Genomic DNA, 27,943 nt, shown 5'->3' with positions numbered 1-27,943 from the left:
TGTAATTTTTCAGCAACTACTTACTTCGCTTTAAAAAGTACATCTTTTATTGCAATACTTCCAGATATATCCTTTTTCTTCATCATAATTTAAAACTCTCTTCCTAAGTTGATGAAATGAGGTATTTCCTGTGTCCGTTTTTGGCCCAGGACTGTTCAGTTCAACATCTGCTCAAGTTAGATAGACAGTGCCAATTTGTCATCCCAAACTGAATTTATTAACCCAATGCCATGTACAATCAGTGGTAGCTTAAACCTGGTAAATTTTGGCTACTTTTGTGAGTCTAACTCTGCACTTTATCTTCTGCAATACAAATAGCAAATATTGTGGGAGTTATACATACCTTAAATAGTCATCACTGTAAACATCAATTCATTATGAGATAATACAGCTTACTGCTTGATACAAGATTCATCCCCTCTAGATAAAACATTCAATGCCATCTTCATTGGCTGCCGTAACTGAATTCTCTTGCACTTTAATTAAGTGGAAACTATCTCTAAATGGCTAAAATGTAGTCAATGAGAATATTTGTGTATTTTATATTAAAATAATTTGCTAAATCTAGCTATTTTAATTAGCTGCTTTATCAGATTTAGGTTTGTATTTGAAAAATTTCCAGTATTAAGCTCAACTACATTTCAACATAAAATAATGTAACAGCTATTGGATGTTAACACCAAAAAGAAATTGTCAACGTAGGAAATTGGTGTTAGATTCTTGAAACACTACGATCACTCAGATAGAAAAAGAAAATAGAGAGGCAAGAAGTGCCCTCTATGTAGGCGTTGGGTGGTACTATTTAAGCATAGTTAGCTCCTGTATTAGTTCCAGTCAAAACAATCCTTTAATTTTGTCTAGAATTTGTAATACGGATTTTTTTCCTCTGCTGCTGTGTTCTAGTGAATATTTGGAAAACTGAACATCTTGTTCCTTTCTCTTGAAGAGTGTGGCATTTGTGGTCATCTCTGAATAGTGTCAGAAAATGGAAATTCTTCCTCAGTTTAAGAACACTATATTGCCAATCTTTTTGAGGATAAAAATATCGTAGTGCTGTATCCAGGAGTTTTTTCTGTGCGGTATTAGACTAGCTTTTGCCTGCTAGATTTGCTTTCTGAAGCTCATGTAGAATCCAGTGTAGCTGCCCTCATTTGCCTTGTTTGATAGGTAAAGTGATGTGAGGAGATGTTTATTGGATACTTTTGTGGACGTATTTGTCGGGTATGGTTTATAGCTCCCCATAGTACATCTCATGCTACCATATATCTTTTACTTAGGTTGCATTTTGAAATGCATTACACTTAACAGTTGCAGACAGTGGAATTGGAGAGAAATCAGTAAGGAAAATCTATTAAGCTTTTCCAAAAATAAGTGCTGGATGTAATCAGTTCTTCTCTGATTTTAAATGTAGGCAGAAAATCAAACATAGTCCTTTTCTAAATTGCTTTCAGCTTACCCAGGCTTGTACAACAGTGTAGCTTTAATATCTTGACATGTAAAAGTTCAGGAATACTGAATGTCAGTTCCTATAAGTGTATTTCTATATGTTTTTTCCTCCTTTTTATTCCTTAGAGCTTTTGAGAGCACGGCATATTGTTCTTCTTTCAAGTTTTCGATAACCTGTTAGATGAAAACGTGATATGTCAGGGGAATTTTTGAGGGATCCAGTGAGACATAATTTTACCACAACTTTCCACTGAAGCATGCTTTGCTTCTTCACCAGATAATTGATTAATGACACCTTTACTCCCCATCCCTGCAAACATTCAAGGTCAGGTAGGACGGGGCTCTGAGCAACCTGATCTGGTTGAAGATGTCCCTTGTCATTGCAAGGCGGTTGGACTAGATGGCCTTTAAATGTCCCTTCCAACTCAAACCATTCTAGAACTCTATCCTGAAGAGCTTTTTGCCACAGTGTTCTACACTTTGGGTATTAAGAACAATTGCTGCAGACTTGTAGGAAGTCTTGACTTGGTGTTTATTATGAAGGCAGCAATAGATTAGTCATGTTAAGGTGAAGTAACAGAAGTATGGGGTAGTCAGTACCTCACTGTGGTTGCAGTTGACCTAGAAATGATCATTTATTAATATCTAGCAGTGTGAGGCGGAGAACGCTAACTCAGAATTTTATCAGAGCACTGCATTGAGCGCCCTTGAACCCACTCTAGGTTGTTTAGGGTATGAGTCAAATACTAGCTTTAACAGGTCTGTAAAATAAGATACTCCTAGAGAATCAAGATATAAGAATTAGAATCTAACAATAATAAAAATATGTTCTGAGCTTACACTTCCTGTGTAGAATGTCATGATAGTATGAAAAAGAAGGGAAACAAGTAATCAGACATGAGTGTTTTGAAGGATCATAGCTTTTGGAGGAGCTTGAAAGAACCTGAGTGTGAACCTATGAGTGCCTGGTCATTATCTGTTTCTTGAGTCTTCCTTTGCTCCATGACAGAATTAATCTACACATTGTCACCCTTGCTATAAAATCTGTATTGAAGTCCTTACCAATGGAGAAACTGTATTTTTGTGAGCAGTCATTGCCAGAAAGCATTCTTTCCTTGTATTATAGCAATCATATTTATTGCATTGAAGTGCAATCTTCTGATTTCTTCTTTTAAAGACTTCTCTCCCTGGAAGTACTGAAAAGCAGATATCCACTCTTTTGGAGGAAGAAAATGAAGTAACAGTAAAGTGTATGTTGCACAAAGAGCAGAGAGTTTTTATGCTTATCTATTGTATTTTATTTTTTTAATTTAGAAACCTTCTCGGGGTAGGGAGTAATTCACTGGCAGCTCCAACTTACTGAAGACTTCTAGAAGAAATTCTGGCTTTTTCCAAGCAACAGAATGGAACAAAGAAAGCTCATGTCAGCAGAAGGAATTTGGACCTGACACCACAAGAGACTTTTTTAAAGTTCTTAGTTATATGAAGCTGAATACTTTTTACATATGAAAGAGGCAAATTGTCTTTGCTGCCATCAATAAAATGACAGTGCACTATTCTGTTCTTTGCCTTGTATTCTTTTTACTGAGCCTCCGTTGTTAGTTAAGATAATACTAATGTATCATGATTTTTATTCATTTTGAATTTATTTTGGTTCTAATATTGTTTCTAGTAAAGTAAAAGTGAAACTTATATTTTCTCAAAAGCAGATAGTATTGGGCCTTTAATTTAGATTTTGAGTTAGCATTAGTGAAAAGTTAAAAAATTTTCAGCTAATTATTGTGCAGTGAAATTCTGAATAGATTTTGACTGTTTTCTGTGTTTATTTTCCAAAGCTGCTGAAGGCCAAATTACAAATTTGCCTATTATGTTTTTCATGATCTGTGATTAAAAGGTTGGAGGGGAGAAAAAAAAAATCAGTTTCAGTAGTAATTTTCTAAATAATTTTAGGTAAATATTTTCTTTTTAGGAATATTTATATAACAGAAACATTACTAGAAGGTACAGGAAAGTAGTTTAAACAAAAAGTACTGAAAGATGCATATGAGTATTTTAAAAGTAAATATGTGTATACATGCACGTGCGTGCAGCCTGTTGCATAGTAAGTTCTAACTTCCCTGTAGCTTTAAACTCTGCTTTTATTGTTCATATTGTTAGAATTTTTTCAATTATCATTGACACTTGAAAGAATCTTATGTCAAACTACTTTTCATTCTAAACTGTATCTTTGAATCTTACGTGATTACGACAAATAGTTGAAATTTCACTATTTCTTTATCTGAGAAGGACTCAAGATCTATGTACCATGCAAATCCCTTCTTGAAATAGCGCATATGTTTTGAGGTATTTCTGTAAGGACAGAATTTTACCTGAGATATGTATTGATGGTATAAGTTGTACAATTAATTCTACTGAGTTTCTCTCTGAGTGCTCATACAAAACTCTGGATAGAGCCTGGTTAATCTGGATTAAAAGAAGTTCTATATTGATGATGTAATTGAATGTATTTGCAGTACGTAATGTGGATTACTGTCCAAATGCAGTCAGATCTTACCAAGCACATAAATATTTGCAGAATAGTAAGGAACCAAATGTTTTGGTGCCTTAATGGATTCAAAGCAGCTTCTTGAGAATTATAATGCAACTCACTAAAAATTCTAAAGAAATTTGGAAGCTTAGAACATGAGCTATACAATGTTGAAATTCTTCACTATCAACTGACAAAAACCAAATTTTATGAAGTTCGTTAGATTTAAGTTAGAAACCACTTTCCAAATACTATGAATCGTTCTGGTCAGTTCTGCTAATTGTACCAGCAAATAAATAAATTGTAGATCTCATACGTTGGATGTTGGATGCTTTACTTCCAGAATTATCGCTAAGACCGCTGGTAGCAGCTATTCAGCTTCATAAAGCGATGCAGCCGTAGCATAATTTTAAAAAGCAGTTTTGATTTTTCTTTACAAATGGACTGTTCATTAAATGAGGGCCCTAAAGTCAGTGTACCAAAGCATTTTCTGAAATTAAAATAACTTATGTTCATTCTTGCTGTGAACTGAATCATAAAATTCAGAAAACTGCAGTCCGATTTAATGAACTATAAAAAAGAAATCGTACTTATGAAATTTGGACTGTAGAAATGCAATGCAGCATTCCTCTGTAGTGGCTGTGGCATTCTGAAATTACCACATGTATGTGCAGCTGTCTGTAGGCAAATGAAATATATTTGAGAATGTTTTTGTTTGCAAATCAGTAAAGACCATGTCCTGGTCTTTTCACTGGTGCTGAGGAATTGGAAAGGCAGAGTAAGCAAGGAGCTGGAGAGTCTCCTTGAAAAGATGTGTTGTCTTTGTTTGTTTTATTATTCTTTTCTGGTTTGGTTTTGACTGAAATAACTTCTTTTGAAAGCTCTGCCTGTTTAGGATCTGAAGAACCAGCGGTTTGAGTAGATAAAAACTATTTGCGTCAACCTGTTCTGAAAAGCAAGAATTCATATATTCATGCTCATTTATTCCTATATCTGGAAACAACATGATGATAAAACTGGGTATGTATATAAATTATTTTCTTGATTTGCAGAATCCGTCAAAGTCACAAATATAATAATTTGCTAGTCATAATGTCGTAAAGTTTACATACACAAGAACAAATGAATTTATTTAGCTTTTATGTTCAGAAAAAGTTATCACAACTAAACTAGGTAGGTCTTCAAAACTGATGTAAAAGTTAACTTCTGATTTGTCAAAAGCAACAGCAAAAGCAAGCTCCTGAACTTCGTAGGGCTACATCTGTGTAGTTAAACAAAAAAGGCTGATAAGGAGAACTGGATCCTGATCATCCACACTATTTATTCACTAGCTCAATTTCTGACTCTATTTTGGAGTGTTCTCAACTAGCTGTTTCTAAGACAAACCTGTCACAAAGAAACTTTGCCCTTTGCAAGCTGGACATGAGCCAATCTGTGCTTCTTGACCTGTGAACCAGTAGGTCCCTGGTCCATGGCCTTCCTTTACTGGGATTATAGATAAAGCTTGTGAGAATTTCTGTCTTGAATTTTAGGAATGCAATTCTAATGAGACGTTTTCCTTGCCATGGACTTGTATATAACATTTTTACCTAAATGAAATTTTGAAAAAGTTAGAATTCTGATTTAAATTATTCTAAAAGTTACGTGCCAAGTTGGTTATACTATCATTGAATAAAATTCTATTATTTTTTTTCTTATTCCGTTCATATTGTTGAGTGGAAATGTTCTGGTTTTATCTTACATGTTTTCAGTTTTATAACAAAATCTGATTGAAGTTGTCATGTTTTTGTTTAAAATTCTGCCTTGGACTAACATCTTCTGATAGATATTCATATATATTATATATATATATTAATATAGCTTTTTCTTTTGTCACTAACAGGTACTTTCTTATTATGTCTTTGGAAACAACTGTGCAAAGCATTTTGAGGATCACTTGTCAAGGACACTCTTCCAAGAAACACTGCTGTAATTGTCTCTGCAGAATCTCTCTATAGTGACTTGAGCCTTATGCACATGCAACTTGTTGGGAATACGGCTTTCCAAGGCAGTATTAACAACATATTTCCATTGGGTGGCAAAAGGTTGATATCACAGGAAGGACAAGTCTTACCCATGAGGTGCACATGGCATTAGATACAGAATGAGTAAAAGCTTAAGGGAAGATAGACTTTTAGCATGAGGTAAATCTGGAGAGACATTTGCAAGAGAATTCCCAAATAGCGAATTAGCTAATGAAGGTTGGTCTCATGTTAGCCAGGTAGATGAAAGAATCTGGCACTGTAGGGTAAACAGTCCCTTTCTGGCATTACGGTTGGAGGGGACTTCATGCTTTTGTGCATACACAGGATCATATCATGTGGAATAATTGTCTGTAGATGCTTTCTTGAAGGAGAATCCCAGTTTGGCTGTCCTTTCCTCATGTGGCTTGATCCAACTCCAGTAAAATCTTATAAAGTCCTTAAGAACTATATAAGACTCAAGAATGGCTAATTGCACAATTTAGCTAGCTCGGTTTAGCTTTCTACTTGCTGTACAACTATTGAGGCGTTCTCTTTTTTTTTCTTTCTGAAATGTTTTAGAGCAACCTATTGCAGGACAGCAGCAGCTAAACTGCAGAAGGTACTCCAAACATGTAGGTACTGACCTTCTCATAACATGATACGCATATGAAAAGTTTTGTGTATTAGTGATGTCCTTCAAAGCAATGGTAAAGACTCATAATGACTTCCTTCTTTTTTTTTGTTCTCTCTTTTTTTTTCCTCCCCTCAATATTCATTTCATGTCAATTGCTTATGTTGGCATGTTCTGGCTTTAAATTACAATTTTGTTTTGGGGTTTTGAGAATGATTCCACAGAATTTAGAAAGTAAAGGTAGAAATTACATCAATACTTAATTTTCCCACAAGATTGAGAGACCATAAAAAGTCAGTTTCCATACAAACACATGGGCTGTTGATGGACGTAATTATATTCTGGAAATTATGGTTGTGTGAATGAAACCAGAATCTAGAACATATTAAAAATGAATCTTACATGTGTTCAAATAAATAGGAACTGTGGGAAGGCAAATTATTAGGTGTATAATAGCAAAAGAGCACCATAGATGGTCTGAAAAAAATTCTGCAGCTGCTTTTAAGGAAAATGTTTGCAGTCATATTATAGTACGTTGTAATATTTCATGCAACTTGACTAATCTTTTTCTGTCTTAAAATGTATGCATAGGTAAGTATTGTCCAGAAGATATTCATGTTATTTTCAGGCAGCTTAGTATGTCATGGCATCTTGAATGCTTTGCTTTGATTTTATATCATATATTTCTCAACTGCAAAGGTTAAAGTACATAAATAATATTTTATATTTGTTGTACAGACAAAATAGTCTTAACACCAAGTATATTTTGTTAGCCATTAGATAAATGGCTATGCCTCTGCTAAAACAGCTGTAGTCTTATGTGACTGTGCACAGCTTTAAGTCTCACTTAACCATCTATTTTGTGCTGATTATTCTTCTGTAGCTATTTAGCAAAAGAACTTGGTTTGTTTACAATAATAATAAAAGTAAAAAGCAGAATAAATAAGGGGTGGTCTATCATTTTGACATGCCACAAATGAAACGGGTTTTTTTGTACTGGGGAACTAGAGTAGCATCTACAAAGTCAGTGTTCCACATGCTACTTTGAAAATTGCTTTCTTGAAAACTGAATTTTTTTTAATGTAAAAATTTGACACACACACCCCCCACTGCTAATTAAAAAATATTTCATTCCAGTTTAATTGATCGAAAATACAGGTGATCTACTCTAGAATTTCACTGCTCTTGCCATATCAGTCTCTTTGGGTATATTGTGATCAAATGCTCCAAGTAATGGATATTCTTGATGGCCAAGTAGTAACTGTGTTTTTTACTCCAATTGGTTGGATTACAATGGATATCAAAACTTGAGATTTAGCATTGTACATGGCAAACTTCAGATTTGTCATGCTGATGTTAATCAGGAGTAGGAGCTATAGCTAAGTTTCCGTGTACTGTAGCTGCAGAAATGACAATAGAATTCAGCCTGTACTGCTCCATTTTACTCAGTTGCTTTAACTTTGAACTCTCATTTTCAAAAGGAAAAATAAAGAATAATTTCTTACAGCTGTATATAAAACACTGAAAATGTGACTGAATTTAAAACAAGAAGCTGATGCCTACTACATATTTAGAAAGAAACAAGAAGTTGCAGCGGTTGTGAAACGTGAAAATGTGCCATGCACATCAGCCAGGGACCTTTGCACTCTGTGGCTGTGGAATCTGGCATTTTTTTCCTAATGTTGAAGATCTGAACAATTCTGATATAGAATAGTCATATTTCCAAACGATTTACCCCAGCACTTCATTCAGTCTCTGTACCCCAAGAGGAACGCGGCTTTAGTTGCCTCTGGCACTCTAGCTTTCTCACAGCACGTTGCAAGAAGCCAGACAACAATTGGGAGTCTCAGATGAAAGTTGATAGGATAAGATAACTGCCGTTGGTTTATGAGGTCTAACTTAATGTGAGAGGCTGTACTCTATACTTGGAAAATATGGAATAAGCTGGGATTCTGTGGTTAAATAGTTAAGGATGAGTACCATATCATTAATGTGTTGCAAACTACAGTTGTGCATACTTGAACAAGGACAAGACAGGTGGAAATAAAACATATTTAAATGATGATATGGTAACAGTTTTGCCAAGTAAAATATGCCATCTGCAAAGTACTTAGCATCCTGAAATGCAGCCTCTGGGAGGGCAGCCTTTGGCCTGTTTAGGAGCCTGGTTGACAGAGTCCCTTGGGAGGGGGTCCTGAAGGGGAAAGGAGTCCAGGAAGGCTGGACACACTTCAAGAAGGAAATCTTAAAGGTGCAGGAGCAGGCCGTCCCCATGTGCCGAAAGACGAGCTGGTGGTGAAGACGACCAGCCTGGCTGAACAGAGAGCTTTGGCTGGAACTTGGGGGAGGGTGGAAAAAGGAGAATTTATGATCCTTGGAAGAAGGGGCAGGCAACTCAGGAGAACTACAAAGATGTCATGAGGTTATGCAGGGAGAAAATTAGAAGGGCCAAAGCCCAACTAGAACTTAATCTGGCCACTGCCATAAAAGACAATAAAAGATGTTTCTGTAAATACATTAGTAATAAAAGAAGGGCTAAGGAGGATCTCCATCCTTTATTGGATGCAGGGGGAAGCATAGTGACAGAGGCTGAGGAAAAGGCTGAGGTACTTAATGCCCTCTTTGCCTCATTCTTTAATAGTAAGACCAGTTGTTCTCTGGGTACCCAACCCCCTGAGCTGAAAGGCATGGATGGGGAGCAGAATGAAGCCCCCATAATCCAAGGGGAAACGGTTAGCGACCTGCTACACCACTTAGACACACACAAGTCTATGGGGCCAGATCCAATCCACCCAAGGGTACTGAAGGAGCTGGTGGAAGTGCTCATCAAGCCACTTTCCATCATTTATCAGCAGTCCTGGCTAACTGGGGAGGTCCCGGTTGACTGGGAGTTAGCAAATGTGACGCCCATCTACAAGAAGGGCTGGAAGGAGGATCCAGGGAGCTACAGGCCTGTCAGTCTGACCTCGGTGCCAGGGAAGGTTATGGAGCAGATCATCTGAGTGCCATCACATGGCACGTACAGGACAAGCAGGTGATCAGGCCCAGTCAGCATGGGTTTATGAAAGACAGTTGTAGCAAGGCAGGTGTTGCTCTCTTTTCCCAAGCAACAAGTGATAGGATGAGAGGAAATGGCCTTAAGTTGTGCCAGGGGAGGTTTAGATTAGATATCAGGAAAAATTTCTTCACTGAAAGGGTTGTCAAGCACTGGAGCAGGCTGCCCAGGGAAGTGGTTGAGTCACCATCCCTGGAGGTATTTAAAAGACGTGTAGATGTAGTGCTTAAGGACATGATTTAGTGGTGGACTTGGCAGTGCTAGGTTAATGGTTGGACTCAATGATCTTAAAGGTCCTTTCCAACGTAAATGATTCTATGATTCTCTAAAGCATAGAATGCACAGTATTTATAGAAAGAATCTCACATTTAAGATCTTTTGAATGTGTCGTCCTTATCAGCACCATTTGACTTTTCTGTTTTGCAATAATGTGATTATCTTGATGTGGATGTTAAGAAGGCCTTTAACACTGTTTACTTGAGGTTTAGGTGAGATGCTGTTATTTTCTGGTAGGCCAATAAAAATAGTTTGCCACTAGATTATTTGTTTTGTCTTTTCATCAGTGGTTAGAAATAATGATAGCTACGTATTGTTGTTTCCTTGATACTAATGGAGGCCACTCTTTTATTAAGAGCAGGCCATACAGCCTCTTATGGAGAAATTGTGGGTGGTATGCTGAAGCCCAGCCAATCTGTATAACTGAATTTATGTCCTTATCTGACGAAAACATTGATGTCTCCTCCTGTAATTTTTGTACCTCCTACTGTAGAGAAGGTATTCATGAATGAGTCACACTGTTTCTTTGTTATGTACAATTATGTTCTGTTTGGGCAACAAGTGTCCATGGGGTGATCTATGTATCTGTCAAGAAAATGCATGTCCAGAGTGTTTGGACCACACTGTCCAGTTGGGCCATTTCTGACCTGCACTCTGTAAACTGTTAACCATTGCAGTAGTCATTTTTGTGACTTTTCCCTAGATAACATTAACGTCTACAATTCAAAGCCAGTATAATGCAGAATAATAACGATATTTGGTTTGGTTTTGGTATGTTGTTTTTTCCTGGCAAAAACTCTTATTGTAAAACAGGGGAAAGTATTCTGGTTCAGGATTAACTAGGCGGGAGTAATACTACGATGTACTTTTGTCTCAGATCCTTTCATCGAAGACTACTTATCAGTGCTACTTTACATTTTAATATCACATTTTTAAGGCAGTTTTGACTTTCATCACATAGGCTGTAGACTTTTATCTGGATATTTATTCAGCAGCAAATAGTAATCATCTCCTGAATCCTCTGCATATGAGGACTTTGTTAATTTTTTGTGTACACTGATTAACTTATCCCTTTGATAAAGTTCCTTAGTTCTTGAAAGCACTTAGGTCTGTTTTTCCCAGTTACTCCTATTACCAGATTGTTCCAGAACGTAATTCCTCAGAAGGCTAAAAATCTTCTAATTACAGCCTAAACGTATTCAGTTACACACACTTGTGCTTGTGTCACCATTCACCTTCAGTTTAAAGAGCTCTCATATGACCCTTGAGGTATTTGTGGGCAATTTCTAAACTATGCTGAATGAGGGCATGGAAAAACAACACTCTGCGAATCCTGTTCAGTAACCATTTGCAGTGTGGTAGCATGCCATTGCAGGAGGTTCTGTGACTCATGTGGTCCTTCATGCTTGAGTGCAGTAATTTCTGTTCAGTTGTGTATGCCTTCATTGAATTGGTGAATTTTTTAACCTTGCAGTTTCTTGTGCCTTTCTTCTAGTGATGAGGGAAGAAGACTGTATATTATTACAGAGCAGTGCAGGTTAGAAGGGACCTCAGGAAGTGTATGCCTAGGCCAACCTCCTACTCAAAACAGAGTCAGCTATGAGATCAAGTAAAGTTGCTCAGGGCTTTATCCAGTCAGGTCTTGAAAACATTCAGGGATGCAGATGCATAACCTTTCTGTGCAACCTGCTCTAATATTTGACTCTCTATCCTCATGGGGGAAAAAAGTCTTTCCGTACATACAGTCTGAACCTGTCCTATTTCAAATGTGTGCTTGTTGTCTTTTGTCCTCCTGCCACACACCTCTGTGAAAAGCCTGACACTGTCTTGATATGGGAAGGCTGGTGCTAGGTCCCCCTGCAGCTGTCTCTTCTCCAGGCTGAACAAGTCCCATTTCCTTGGCTTCTCCTCACAGGGCAAATGGTCCTGCCCTTGACCATTGCAGCAGCCCTCCACTGAAGTCATTCCAATTTATTGATGTCTTCCTTGTATTGGCAAATCCAAAACTGTATGTGATATTCTAGGTGGGGTCTAATGCATCCTGAATAAAGGAGGATGATAATGTCCCTTGATCTACTATGTTCCTGTTGATATAGCCCAGGATACTGTTGGCCTTCCTTGCTGCCAGAGCATAACCACTCACTCACATTCAACTTGCTGTCTACCAATACCCACAGGTCTTTTTCCACAGAGTGCTCCCCAGCCAGTCAGTCCCCAGCCTATAGCACCTCAAGGGGTCATTTCCAAGTGCTGGACTTTTTGTTTGTCTATTGTTTAATGAGATTCCTGTCAGCCCATTCCTCCAGCCTGTCTAGGTCCATCTGAATGGTAGCCCTGTCTTCCAGCATATCACTTTGTTCCCCTCCCAGCCCACCTCCAGTTTTGTGTAAACTTTATGAGAAACCACTTCATTGCCTCTTTCAGGTCACTGATAAAGATGTTAAACAGAACAGATCCCAGGGTAGACCCCTGTGGTACTCCTGTTGTTACTGGCCTCCAGGCCAGTAGGTTTGTTGGTCTTCTGCAAAGACATAGCATATCAGCACTCAGTGACTGCTCTTAAATCATCTTCTGTCCCCTGCTGATGTTTCTTTACAGGGTGTTGACCTGACTGGTTGTTGAACTCCACCCTGAATACAAAGACAGGTGAAGAGTTGAGCACACCTGACACAGACAGTAGTAACTGAGCCTGAGGAAGGAGAGGTTGCTTATTATGTTGTTGATATTACCAGTATGAAGCAACTTCTTTATCTTAAATACACTGTTTGGAATGCTTTGAAGAAGGGCAGGGAAGTTATCTGCTGACAGCGATACATTACGTGATATGGTAGAACCCAGAAGCAAAGTAGTCTAATGCTGTCAGACTAAAATCTCCGTGCTAGCTACTTGTGTTTCCAATGTGGAATGGAAATGAGTGTCTTGGACAATGTCAGGAGCAGGGCTAGCCTTGGGCACAAGATTAATAAAGTCTGACGAGCATCGACTTGGCAGCAGAGAAGCTGGACTAATGTGTCTGTTCCCAGCAGCAGGACTTGAGGAACAGGGAGCTCCTGGCATGGTCTCCAAACTGCCTCCAAAGAAACTTGGAACTGTACAAATCATAAGGGTAGGCATATCCTGAAGTGCCCCTTTAATGAAAAGTAAATACTCTTTTCCTGCAGGAGTTGCTCTCAATGGGTATGTTTTATTGCTAGCAGTTACTAGCAGGAGCTGTAACATTTATCTGTTTATCCCATAAAACTTGGAATAGACTGTGCTGGTCACAGAGTAATCTGAAAGACTGAAATATCCTATTTTCTATAAGATTACCACATCACTTTAAGTACGTTTCTTCCTCTATATTTGCCTGTGGACTGCAGAATTAAAGCATCACCTGAGGATTTTTGTGAGACTAAATTTTAAGAGTCTACATTTATTGAGCCATTTTTGGTCCACTTTCTCCAGCTGCTTAGTTGAATGTACCGAATATGAAAGTTGTTAGCATGTTTAAAGCTTTCCTTTGCATGGAGATTTATACTGTGAATTCATTTATTATGAGCTATGATATGCTGTAAGATAAATAACCCAAAATACTATATAAAAGTCAACATCTATATGTGATTAATTGAAGGAGTTTGGCAGAGAGACTTCAGCTGTGCTTGGCAAATTCAAAAAGTACGTCCAATTTATCTAATGCCAAGTAATATGTAATGAACAAGATCAAATTATAATGCTATGGTTCATTGAGTGTGGTTGATTAAGATCATTGTTCATTCACCTAAGACCTGTCATTTAATATTTACATTGTTAGAGAAATGCATGACTCGGAGCCTAGCAGTGCTTACCTTTTCAAAGAAGAGATATTTATAGAACGTAGTTCGTTATAAATATCTTAGCACAGGTGAGCCTGGGCCTACAGTACATTGAAATGTGTTCTCTCCGTAATAACTAGATCATGCAAGGGTATACTTTTTCTTTCCTGAGCTAATTATACTGGTAAAAATCCTCCCGTTGCAAAGATTTATGGTCATTTAAAGGGTCATTCCTTTTCCCTTATGGAAACAGATTACAGTAGTATAAACTCTATGACTGTACCAGTATAGCCAAAGCAGAATGATTTTTACTCATGTCCTTGTGTCATGTTTCCATGTGCTCTGTCATACGAGCAGTGTAAGGACCTGCTCTTGAGAGCTTGTTGAATGCAATGTTTGAAATGGGCTGGCTCACCAACTTCAGGAAGTGCTAGAAGATACCTGCCACCAGACGGTGGGTATGACTGCCTCTGCCCGATGGAAAGACATGTGTCTGTGCTACTCGGCAATACAGAGACTGTGAATGAAAATCGTAATCTCTCCCTTTTTCCTTCTTATTGTGTGAACAAAGTAATCCATGCAACCTTTTTCCAGTGAAAAATCTGCCCATACTTCACCCCACATATTTTTGGCTATATGTTAACAGCAGTCTAAGAACAGCTGACCTCCTTCTATCTGTCTTGTCCCACCTACACTGTGTTTCATAGCGTGGTTTGTGCTAATCTAGTATGACCTTTTTTTTTTGTTCTTCTACACCGGCGAACAATCCCGCAGTCAGAAGAGCCTATTGTAATCAAAAAGCCTTTTACCTGGTAGTTCTTATGATTTTCCATTGCAGTTAGGGTATAACCTGGCAACAAGTAGAAGTGAGTGCTGGCTGTATTTCACTCGTTTTCTAATTGACAGAGAAAATAGAGAAACTGCTGCTACTTTTATTATAGCAATGAATGGTAAATCTAGAGTAACCATACCTGAAATGTCATGCATTTCTCTGTGCTCCACATATTCTTGATTTGCTACCCTACTTTCTGTACGTTACTATTGCCCATTTTCGCTTTTTTCCTCAGTCATTTTACAGGAATCCAGATTTGCATTAATGGGTTTAAGTGCTCTTTTAAAACTATGCAGAACTGCATTTCTTCTAACTACAGCTGAGGATTAACTTCTGCACTAGAAAAGTGTTTTAAACCTCTACAAACAGAACAGAGTTTTGAATACCTAGAACACTGTGTCAATGTACTGAAGACTTTTTTTTTTTAATAGCGCAGGAAACATTTGGATGTGTTTAAGAAAAGACTGGACATGGCACTTAGTGCCATGGTCTAGCTGACATGGTGGTGTCAGGGCAATGGTTGGACTCGATCCCAGAGGTCTCTTCCAACCTGATTGATTCTGTGATTCTGTGATTCTGTGGTTTACTGTACTGGAAGACTATATGGTGCAATATCAAAACATACTAAAAAAGAATTTCACAATTTCAAATAAGCATCTGTGTCAAAACCAGTTTAAAAACTGCAAATATATTGTTGAAATCGTCACTTCTTACATGAGAATAAAAATTGTTGCTTTCAGAAATAATATTTAATTGTTTTGGGTTCTAGCATTAATTTTAACATTATTTTTGCTCTGGTTTTATACCTTTGTTTTGAATTGTGGCTTCCCTGTTTCTCTGTTATACTAAATCTGATATTCACTGTGGTTTATGTGATACTTTTATTTTTCTAGGGAATTAAATTTCTCTGCATGCTGATATCCCTAAATCTCAGGTTTAATCTGTTAAAAGTAGCAGAAACTTAAGTCTGTCCAGGATATACAGAAACAGTAATTAGAAATTTTCTTATTTGTATAGTAAAATAGGGCTTGATTCTGAAAGGAAATCTAAGTAGCTTTTGTACTCAACTTAAGAGAGGTCAGCCTGAATGACAGGAAGCTCGTGGAAGTCATATGTTGAGCTGGATTAGCTCAAAGCTCAGTTTGCAGCAATGCAGTAACATTCAGATAACTTTTTTCCTAAAAAAAAAAAAAATATTCCTGCATTGTCTTTTGTTGGCTCCTCCTTATCTTTGTGGTTTTTAAAATATATGTTCTAATAAAACATTTGAAATTAAGTTTCTGTTTTTTGCTGTGCTCAGAACACTGTGAAAAGGTGTCATGGATTATGAATGCAGACAGATTCATTAAATAAACTTATAAAATACAAAAATATTTTATCACCAATATTTTACTTACAGAATAATATTCAAAATTACTGTTCATATGAGGAGAAGCACTGTATGACAATTGCTTTTTAAATATTTAATTAGGAAGCATTTAATCTAAACATACAAAATTCTTTATTTTTTCCTTGTGACATACATAGGAAATTGAGGAAAATGTTGCTCATCCTGATTCTTGATAACAATTCTCTGTCAGTATGTATTAAAGACTAGAATAATTACAAATAGCTAAGACTAAACATATGTGTTTATGTATGCATTGCCTACTGCCAAAAAGTATGGTTTCCAGGACCTGGGAAGGAATCTTGCCTGTTCCTGTTAGCACCCCTGAAAGAGCTGAGTTAAGCAAACCACAGCGTCTTTTACAGATTGCATGAATTATTTTCCTCATATGGTTAAGATTTCATTATTTGGAAGCCTCTTCAGCAAAGCTCCATTTTATAAATGCTTAATCATTCCCTATTACATTGGAAGATTTCATAACCCAAAGAAGTATTGTAATCCTGGATCCCTTTGAGGGATCCAGACCTAAAATTCTTTGTTATAGAGCACTTGAATGCTGTATAATGAATACCTCATAAAGAATACCATTGAATCTGCATGTAATGAGAAATATCCCTTTGCCCTTGACAGCTGAATCATATTAATGTGAGAGCTTAGGATAGCCCATGTTTTCAGGGTAAAAGAAAGGGGTGGTCATGTTTGTTTGGACAGAAAGCACTTATATTCAGGCAAATACATAGTTTTTGCCTCAATCTCTTCAACACAGTATGCTTCACTTTCCCATCTTTGAGGCAAGGGGAATTAATAGACTTTCTGGAGTCAGTAGAAACTGGATTTTAATTCTTCAGTGATACTCACATTAAGAATATCTAGGCTTCTGTCTCTGATGTGTGTTCTTCAAAGTGCTTATGTTGATTACTTGGATTTTATTACCTCTTGACAGAGTTTTGTGATTCTCTGGTAAGTACTTTGAGAAACATCCAGTCAATCACTCAAACCAGATCCCTCTGGTTCGGCATGAAAAATGTCTAAATCAAAGTTTTTCAGATTGTGCAGAAATTTAAGAATGCAGCTTGTTCATTAGGGCTAATTTCAAGCAGATGCTACTTATAACAATGGAGAGGAACATGTCTGAGAACTGCAATTTCCTTTTTACCTCAGATGTTATGTTTCTGTAATGGCTTTCTGTAAAAGCATCTGACTTCTAGAGCAAAATTCTTTGAAATGGAAGGTAGAAAAACATGAAAAAAAAACAACTGGATTTATTTCTGATTTCAGTTATGTTTGCCTTCATTAATAAATGCAATATGTTATATCTCTGTCCATGCTGGCTAAAATTGCAGTGTTCTGTTTTAACCAGTGATGCTCACAGTTCAGTCTGTGACCTTAGTAGGCTTGTGTCTGTTGCTGTGTTAGAAAGCTCCTCCCAAATCCTTGTAGTCTATGTTTATGGTTTATCTAAACATAGTCATTGTCCCCACTGCATCATTTAAAATAGAGTGGTTGTCTTTTTTAATTGTTTTTTATTTCAACCTTTTATTTTCATGGAGATTTTGTATCCTTTGTTGTCATTAATAAGCGGATTGCTGTTGATTAACAGGCCTGCATTTAGTAAGCAAATTTAACAGTTTGTTTGCAAACATCAGTTGGAATTGCAGGACTACAGAGCATGACTGTGTAGCTACCTGGAGGCCCATCCATTCTTCCTCCCTGCCTCCCATCCCAGGGAGGGAAAGTTAAGAGTGCAAGCCAGTGTTTTAGATCTTCCTGACAACAAAGAAACAATCCTCAAAGCATCCATATGGAGGTGACTGTAGAGTGTGTAAGTTTTGGGAGAAGAGCTTGGATTTTCACACATAAATCTATCATAACCTGATACTGACTGAGTGAAGTTCTCCAACTGTTAAAACAGAGTTCTGTGAATTTCCAGGTAGAAGAAGCTCTAGCAATATGGTTTACATTGACTGTCCAGCCAGGGACACTAGAAGCGTATGGTGGTTTGTGACTTCTGCCGCTAGTACAGACCTTACCATGGGAACTCACAAGTGGGTGGTATTTGGATGCCATACATTTCCTGGCCATTTCTGTTGTGGGGCAGAATGTCCTGGTGGATGTCTGTGAGGTTGGTCTTACAAGACATTTCTGTGAATTTTCTGCTTCCCACTCCCGATGTTCATGTCACTGGGCCAGTTGTTAGCCTGAAAGCTAAGATGAAGCAGTGGAGGCTAATTGACTTTCCAGCATGGTTTAACCTCTTAAAGTGATGTACCTTACTGTGAAAGGCAAGATTTTAGCTGCAGGCAATAATGGACAAAATGGTGAATAAATACTTGCGATGGAATGTCTTTATGTCCAGCTGAGGTGTATAATACTGCTTTATGGTCTCAGTTTGAGTGTTCGTTATGTATTTTCATAGAACACTTCATTTTCCTTGGTTTTTTTTGTGAAGTGATGTAAAGGAAGTGTAGTACAATGTAATTGCTAGTTGCTTTATCAATCCTGTATTTAAGATCACTGTCCTTTCTAGTAATAGAGCAGTACCTCTTACTCTAAGAGTATGTTTATCCTTCTTTGGTATTATTAGTTCCAGGAACCATATACAGTTTGCATAGTTTGCTGGTTTTCTGTTATATAAAACTTTGCTTTTCTCTACATTCTTTCTCTTTCTGTCCTCAGAGAGAAGGTACTTCTCGCAGAACAGTGCAGAATTTTCTGGTTAAATGGGTTGCAAGGAGGAAATATATCTGTCTTATTTCCATTTTTATTGCACAAGGAATCTATTAATCTGTATTTTTATTTGTTTATAAGATAGAGTGAAGTTCAACAGCGAAGGACTGATTTTTCATTGTCTCTCTTGGTTTTGTCTAAAAGTTGTTTCTTTGTTCAAATTTTCTCTTATATTACAGGGAAAACCTTACCTTGTATTTAATTTGCCTTTTTTGTCTGCATTCAAAGGGAGAGAATTTAATAAATTTTAGAGTTAGAACAAAGTCATGCAAATAGAACTGAATAATCCTAAGAGAAGATTTGCTAAGTTGATTGTATTAATGTGACTACCACAAATTGCTATGAGTTTCCAGATGTTTAATTAGTACCTCTAGCAGCGTACTCTTTTCAGCTCTAGGCATAGTCTTCTGCTCTGAAAAGTGGCTGTGGCAGCTCCACTACCATGAGATGGAGCTCAACTTCAGCTCCTCTCTTTCTCACCAGGGTTCTTTCCTACCAGATAATTTGGTTTCTTTTCAGAAGCATAACCGTGTTGGGAACAAGGCAACCAACAAGTGTATAAATCTGCACATGGTAATACTTGATAGTCTGGGAAACACAGTATATGGAGTTCTTCAGTCAGAACAGAAAATCAAGATGTACAGATACATTTGATCACCCTGCTGCTTAACACACCACAGACATACATGATTTCGTTTCCTTTGCCGCAGGCAGCACTATGCTTATCACAGCTAGCGCTTACTTTCACTCCTTGGCTCAAAATGTCAGCAAGTTCATGGGAATAACTTCTGTGTTCTCTTCTCAAGAACAGGAGAGGACCTTCAGAAAGGTGTTTTTTTTTAATCTCAGTAGTATTGCTACACATTAATGGCTCAATTGCTGCTCCGTACCACATGTCCAAAGTAGCTCCTTGCACACATTGTCTCTTCCTGATAGAGGCAACTGCAGAAAGGACTAGGCCACACACCTTGCAGCAAAGCTTTTCACCCCTGCAACTATGGTAGATAACCATGCAAAATACAGCAGGGAAAATAAAATAATGTATACATTTCATGAAAATACTACAGTAATTTTGCATTTTCTTCATGCAGCTATACTAGTTTGAAACTACCTGTATTTCTACAGTGCTGGTGGCTTCAGTAGTGTGTTGGTTTATTATGTGTAGGGCTTTTGCATGTGACTACGGGTCACGTGTACACCGAGAGAGTGAAAAAAAAAGAAACTGGGGAAATTAGTTCAAACAGTGCCTAGATGTTTGGGATCTCAGGTTGAGGGTGGCAAGTGTGCAGGCTAAGATCCAAATTCCCAATGTGACACACACACAGATAACGGTACTCATAAGTTCAGAGTCTACTTTGACAGAAAAAAAGATACAGGAACATGAATATACAAAGAATTTCATCAGATATGAGCCATATCCCCAGGAACTCCTGTGACAAAAGGGTCTCCCAGAACTGAGAGGTGATGCAATTACAATTTAAAGAGACTTACAGCAAGGATGACTGATTAAATGTAGAAGTTTCTGAGAACACCAGAAAAAAAGAAATAGTGTGAAAGAGCATATGTGTGTGAGAGAGACAGGTTCACTTTCTCATATGAATAAAGTGAGGATTACACCTGTCCTTCAATTCTGTGGTGAGTGGGGTCAAGGTCCCTGGCACTGGGCCTGGACCTGCTTGCATGCCATCCTTTATTCTTTTCTTCTACTTCTCTTTCTCTCCCCTGGCCCCTTTTGCCACGTGCAAACTCCATATTTATGTGAAAAATCTTACCCTGATTCTTATGGAGTCTTGTCAGATTCACCTGTGCTAACTAGCAAAAATTGGTTCTTAACCTGCAAACTCTGTTGGGGACAGTACCAGCAGAGAATAAAAGCCAGTCCTGGGTTGAGGTAGGAGGGTGACATGTGACTTCTTTCCCTGGGAACAAAATGGAGGTTCCAGAGAGCCATTACGTTGGAAATCTTTTCCAGAGCAGGATCACCAAGAGCTGCCATCTCTTCACAGCTCTTTCTAGGTACTGGCAGTTGTCCACAGAAGGAGGCTATAGTATCATCTCAGGAAGGAGAATTGCATGATCATGCATTCCCGTTCCAGGTCCATCATAGGTATTGCCATTGCTGAGATAACACAGAAAACCTCCAATTAATTCAGAAGTATTTGAGATTGACTGTTGATCAAGCCTGTCTACTCTTCTTTACAGCTAACAGCTGCACAGCTGCTGCGGGAGCATGCCCTTCGGCATGGCTGGGCAAAGCCTTACTGTTTAACCCTTGCAGCTTCAGATCTGACCTTCAGTTTCAGCTAGCATGGCTGTGAGTTGGTAGATTGAGTGCAAGCTGGGAGCTCTGTTTTTTTTGTTGTTGTCGGTTTTCCTTTGGATGTGCACAGGGCTTTGAGCTCTCTTCTAGTTATTTTTTTCTAGTTTGTCAAGTTTTCCAATTCTAATGGAGAAACAAGGGCAAATTTAATATAACTACAGCAAGTGGTAATGAGTGGAACAGCCTATTGAAAAGGAAGGTGCATTCGTGTTCAATTACCTGGAAGATACAGACCTGTAGTAAGAATGGGGTGATGCTGGGAAGGGGGATTGTTATAGGTCTGTTCCTCACAGGTATGACAGAAAGGAATTAGGGTTATGCAACAGACTGTATGAAACTTTAAAGTCTTGGAAAGGTGAATGGCTCTGCTGGCTAACAGAAATAGGTACAGTGGATGGCAGTCAGCCCAGAGGAGCTTATTTTCGATTTAGAAGTTTCAGAATTCTCCATCTCAGGTGAGGAAAGCTTTAGATAAAATAATTCTCAAGATAAAGGCAGCTGTCAGTGGAGAAGGGGAATCTGAAGGGCCTCGTTGTGTCATTTGAAGCAAAGCAATGTGCCCTGGCTGCAAAGGCGGCTGATGGTATCCTGGGCTGCATTAGGCAAAGCATGGCCAGCAGGTGAAGGAAGGCAATCTTTCCTCTGTGTTCAGCCCTGGTGAGGCCACACCTGGAGGGCAGTGTCCAGTTCTGGGCTCCCCAGTACAAGAGAGACATGGACATACTGGAGATAGTCCAGCCAAGGGGCAAGAAGCTGATGAAGGGATTGGAGCATTTCACATATGAGGAAAGGCTGAGAGATCTAGGACTGTTCACCCTGGAGAAGAGAAGGCTCAGGGGGGATCTTCTCAATGTGTATAAATACTTGAAGGGAGGGTGCAAAGAGGACAGAGCCAGGCTCTTTTCAGTGGTACTCAGTGACAGGACCAGAGGCAATGGGCACAAACTGAAACGCAGGAGGCTCCCTCTGAACATCAGGAAATACTTTTTTACTGTGAGGGTGACTAAGCACTGGCACAGGCTGTCCAGGGAAGTTGTGGAGTCTCCATCCTTGGAGATATTCAAAAGCTGCCTGGAGATGGTCTTGGGCAACCAGCTCTAGGTGGCCCTGCTTGAGTAGGGCTGTTGGGCCAGATGACTTCCAGAGGCTCCTTCCAACCTCAACCATCCTGTCATTCTGTGATTTTGTGGAAGTAGGGTTATTTTCTTTTAAGATGAAATTGGTAGAAATGTCCTTTTTTCTTCTTTTTTTTTTTTCCCTTTTTTTTTTTTGTTTGATTGGATAAAAACAGTGTTTTGGAACTCTTCTTATTGAGGTGGTTAACAGGAAATAGAACTAGTTTATACAGAGTAAAATGCATTCAAAATGGCCAGAGAGTAGTGAATAATGAGTGTCTGGTGACAGGAATAATAGCAGCTCTTGACCTATATAACAATTATAGCAGCAGTTCTAGCAGTTCTTGTTCTGCCTAACAGCTCCTGGGAAAGAAAGACCTTAAGTGGATGCAAGGACACAGGAACCTCCAATAGACGGAGGACTGTTCACAGCAGTGGATAATTTAAAATCTTCCTGCTGTGATATCTGTAACTAGCCCTGGAATGGATTATCCATCTGGAAATACATCATTAACTAAAGAGAAGCATGAGATGCTTAAGACTATATAACTGTTCTAGTTTGGTTTGAATTAAGATAAGAAGCCCTTGTGAAGGCTGGAGATGATTAAGCAGGAGATATACTTGTCTCAGGTTTTAGCCCTACAGAAGTGACTAAGAAGACTGAGGGTTCCTGAACCCTATGGATGAAACCATAAATTAATTTTCTCTCAAGAGACAGCAAAACAAGTGACCCTAGAACAATTCTTCTAGGTGTTCCCAGGGAGAGTCTGGAAATGGGATTGTTACAACTGGATGCTGGACCTAGAGGTGGCAGCAGTACTGGTAGAAATTCAGCTGAAAGTGTACCTAGGCAGCAGACCACTAGAAGAGTCCAGACCCTAAGGTGTTTCACTTGTAGAAAAGGGAATTTGCACACTGAGACCTTCTCGTCTGCTTTTTTTCCACAGCTAAGCTGAACCATCTCTTTCCCATCTGGTTGCTTGAAGTGAGTTCAGAGATAGCTTCTCACCACGAAGGGCAAGATTCATGGCAGAAAAGGAAGGGTCCATAATTTCTTTTACCTTTGGTAAGGAGAGTCAGAAGTTTAGAAGCTATCCCTGCCATAACCTGATCATGCTTTTGTTCCTACTTCAGAAACCAGGAGAGGAGTGGTGAGCCTGCAAGGTGATGTGGCCCAGTGTAGCAGGAGGAATTTAGGCTCTACAGTTGGTGAACTCCCGGCAGGTGTTTCTTCAAGAACAGCTTAATCTTGGGGCACTGTGAGAGCAACAACTTGTAGCTGTGGACAGAGGCCTGGTAGATAAAATCCTGAGGCGGGCTGAGAGGCATTGAGGCAAGCAGTTTGTGCATGGACATCTGTATGCAAATAAAACTTAAGAAAGCAGCCTTTTTTTGGACATATTTATTTTGGCTTTGTCAAAAGTGACAGTCGGTGAACCCTAAACCCACTTGTGGGATGTTATGTTTCTTTTCAATTACTAAATACCCTTTTTGAATGGGTCAAGATGGAGAAACAGAAAAAGGTCTCATTCGTATGATGAAACCCTGGAAAGCTTGCAAAGTGTGCTGTGGCCAGGTGGTTCCATCACATTGGGACATTAGCGCTTTGGATGTTATTGACGAAAGTGAACCTGAAAGTGTATAACTGCTTTTGTCGGCTTTTAATCAATTCCATGAGGAAAAATTCCTGGTCTGCGAAGCTGCGTGTGCTACTTGTGTGTTTCAGTATAACTTTAAATACCCCCAAGATACTCCCTGTTAAGAATGTTGCTTGTCTAAACATAGAAGAGGAAACATATGCTCCAATTCTGTTTAGGAGGAGGAAAAGAAGCCTCTGGCATACATCTAATAGGGTACACGGCCCTTTAAAAATCCAGGAACATATCTAGAATTGCTGGATAACATAAATAGGCACAATTGATAATAGAGAGTGGGGAGAATATAGGTGGTAAATACTTATTTTACAAGTTTCAATCATCCATTTAGGAAAGAAAAAAATGTTTTCAAAAAAAGATCAGTCTCATGTACAGCCTCAAGTTCAATCTCTCATGTTTGGGCAAGGACTCCTGTATTTATCTTCCAGCTGTTCTGGTCTTTGTTCTGTATTCCGTTTCTCAGAGAGGACTTCATTCTCCATGAACTGTCCCAGAAGCTGTTCTTGCTTGCCGGTACTCACCGCTACGGTTTCTCTGCATGTGTTGGAATTTGGAAGAACTGAAGATGGTTTTTGGTGGCTTTTTTTGTTTTTTTGGGTTCTTTTTTAAGAAAGATCCACTTAGCTGAGTAATGCCTAAAGTATCAGCTTTTGGGCGAGGAGAAGGCTCAGATTCAGTAACTGTGTTTTTTCTCTTTGCTGTTGATCTGAAGTGAAAGGCAATTCAGTATGCTTTGCCTGGCTTGACAATGTCCTTTCATATTCTTGCTTTGTTACCTATGGGAAGAGGACGATCAGAGAAAGCAAGGCAGTAACTGTACTGCTGGATATGGGCTTTTGCCGGCAGCCTTTGACAGCGACCAGTGAGTGGTACTCTTGTGCAGGGCTCTCTTGGCTCAGTTGCAAAATAACCTTCCCAGACTGTAAGACCATGCAGACCCTTCATCTGGTTTGAAGAGTTCGACAAGGTTATTTGTGTAAGAAGCTGATTTTAATTGCCTAATAATTTGAACATGGGCATAGTGATTCCTGTATCACTGGATCATTAACTGAATGCAACAACAAATTAATATAAATTGGCTGTGAATACATGGAGACTGGAAATTAGGAGTTACCTAAATCAGGTTTGGAACAGCCCAGCTATATATTGTTTCTCAAGTTCATTCTGACCCCTGTGAAATTTTCTGAGAACTACTACAGACCCCGAAATGTTTTTAATGTTACATATACACTTAGTCTTGACTCCAGGGCTTAACGCTAGAGTCTACTGTGCCTTTCCTGCCTCAGGAGTCATCTCAGCCATTCTCCCTCATCTTCCCTAACCCTAGTAAAAAAACTATCCCTCATCTTCATTCGTCTGAACCCCTAGACTAATCATGCTTGAAATACCTGCTAACATCAGATGAGGACATCGATAACCATAGCCTTGTTTCTGCCAGCACCCTCTTTCATCCTGGCTGTGTTGGTTTTAGAAGACCTAACCTTTTTATACTCCCAGTGGCCTGATTCCTAATCCCAGTTGTACTTAATTCTAGCTAGATTTCTGGCTATAACCCTTCTGTATACAGACTCCTGACTGCTCCCTGGCCCAGATTAATGATGTGCAGGAAGTCTAGCTTTTCCCATGCTGGCCCAAACACTAATCCTAGCCACAATCCTGACCATAATGTGAATATCCTAATTTTATAATCTTTATATCCTAATTGTGCAATTCTCTGAAGAACCTTGCATAAGGCATTTATATTACGCTCTTTCTATCTGGGTTATCCTTGAAGGTTGCAGCAGGTTCCTAACTGTTCCTTGAGTACAACTACTATAACCAGATGGACTGATCTGTCCCAGAGTTGGTTGTCTCTGTTGGTGCTGTAAGTCATCAAAGCTCTGTGTGCTGTGGATGATTCACTAAGAAATTTAATTCTTCCATTCCAAATTTATAAAAGCCTAACCTCACAAACTAACAATATCTCAGGTTTTCTTGGCTAGGATCAAGGCAAAAACTATCAATATGCCATTCAGGTCTTCTCTGTTCTCTGATGTGTATATCCCACAAACAACTAAAAGATCTCCGGTTCCTCCTATCCCAAACCAAAGGCTAGAGTTAAAGCCATAGTCCAGCAAATGTGGTCTGCCTCAAAAAAATCCAAACATCATTACTTTTTACTAGCTCTGACCCTTGTACTACTTCTATGGACAATGTAGGATACTACAACAAATAGTCTGCATTAAAGCTAGTTTTCCAGACTCTTCTGTCTCAAGACCTGGCTAGCCAACAATAACAGGAGGGATGGGTGCAAGAAGAGAGGCGTGGACCCTCTCTTCCACAAGCACTGTGCAGCGCATTGATGTGAGGCAGTGCCATTTGACTTCAGAGCTGTGGATCAGTCTCCAGACCTCTTTTTTCCACAACAATGTAGGCTTCACCTTTGTAAATATGTTTACATGTGCACACAACTTTCAGCTTTTACAAAACACATATGTATGTATACGCTTTTTTGTTTGTTTGTTTGTTTGTTTTTAAATAGGGCAAGGTTTGAGTCTTCTCTATAGGGTGAAGGAAGGGGGAAATGCAGCTATTAAGTGAAGAGTAGGAAAGGACCAGTCCAACTCGAGACACTCACTGCCTCCTAGGAGCATGGTGGCCTGGAACTTTGGTCTAGTCAAAATGCTAGGATAGGGGGCACATGACCTCTGACTAGACCTGGGATGGACAGGAGCCAGTGTAATAGTTTTAACAGACAGGGTTGGGATTAAGTTTAAGGATACCAGAATCTGAAGATCTTGATTTATTGTGGGGTTCTGTGAGTTTTGCAGGGTTAAGATGGAGTCATGTTCTGATAAGGCAGCGTCAGCTCTGGGATGTTGTTTTAAGATTAGGGGTAGGTTTGGGATGGGGACAATATGGCATAAAAACTTATTTCTACTGAAATACTGAGGTATCCTGAGGGAGAGTGGGACATTAAAGAGACAGGTGAGCTGAAATCAAATAGGAAAATGAAGTTACTTTCTTTTAGATTTGCATATGTCACTTCAGCTCAATTTATGTATTTCCTGAAAACTACATTACCACCGTATTTTATGGGTACTTTTCAACTAACAGCCTCTGTGCATTTAACCAACCATCTGTAAATATAGACACAGAGATGATATTCAAGCCACCCACAAAACACACACTGAATCTCATTACTCTTTGTGCAGCAGAAGCTCTAGAATAATGCTTGTACTGAAAAGAATAAATTTTTTTTTTCCTGCATCACTTTAGCAAGAGAAAAATGAAGACAAGTTTGAAAGAATGAAATAGAAGGCTTAATAAAATCCATCTGAAGACTGAGAAAGAGCTCAGGTAGCTCACTCCAGGGATGGATTTTTCCTGTTCTGCAACGCATGATGACTTTTCTACCTGTACCTTGCTTCCTCTGAGATAAAGAACTGTGCAGGTTTTTTTTTATTCCCATGCTAAGTAGTGTATATATGATGGTTACCTTTCATCATATAATGAGATTCCACATTGTTGTAATTTGATTCTGGTTTAGTTTGTTCACATCCCTTTACTTTTCTAAATCAATATCCAATCACTGTTCCTTCGGGGCGAAATTTACAATTCATTAAGGCTTGCCTGAAAGAAGAGTATGAGTTTTATCTCAACAATGTGCATGCCAAAGTTCACTGAATCATTTAAATCTTTTTCATTGTTCTCCACTTCTCATGTGATGAAAATATCTTTTTGGAGTTGGCAGAGAGCAACGTAGCAGGACTAAACCAGAAAACCCATTTATAAAACACATTTTACACTGCTTCCTATCTCCACAAAATACTTTCCCATTCTTGAGAAGGTTAATATACTGGTATTAACTTAGTAAGATTAACAACAGATGTTTTTATTCATGGGTTGAACCTGTCTTTTTTCAGTTCTTATATAACAGAATCTTTTGATATTCTGGAGTGTCACAACTGTTAAAACAGTGCAGTTTACCTTTCTCCCAGTCTGTTTCCTGTGCATAAACTGATGTCTTCAGCTATCTAATGGCAGAAGGATTTTTTCCTTCTATAGAAAAGATGGAGCTAGTCTCTTTTAAGTAGTGCACAGGTAAAGGACAGGGGGCAATGGACCCAAGCTGCCTCAGGGAAAATCCTCATTAGACATTAGGAAAAAAAAACATAGTAAAGGCAATCTGATATTGA

General features: G+C 38.7%; 1 protein-coding gene across 1 annotated transcript in view; it reads left to right on the top strand.

Annotated features, from left to right (window-relative positions):
- Positions 1–4,286, top strand: part of TDRD3 (tudor domain containing 3) — a 110,635-nt gene extending 106,349 nt beyond the window's left edge. Inside the window, exon 14 of the mRNA XM_068424692.1 lies at positions 2,761–4,286. The gene's annotated coding sequence lies outside the window, so the exon portion shown is untranslated. The remainder of the gene's footprint in view (positions 1–2,760) is intronic.
- Positions 4,287–27,943: the final 23,657 nt, after the last annotated feature.

This window comes from Nyctibius grandis, chromosome 2 (genome assembly GCF_013368605.1).
Source record: "Nyctibius grandis isolate bNycGra1 chromosome 2, bNycGra1.pri, whole genome shotgun sequence".
In the NCBI taxonomy this organism is placed as follows: Eukaryota; Metazoa; Chordata; class Aves; order Nyctibiiformes; family Nyctibiidae; genus Nyctibius; species Nyctibius grandis.
The sequence above is the reverse complement of the archived record's forward strand: the minus strand, read 5'-3'. Positions and strand labels throughout refer to the sequence as shown.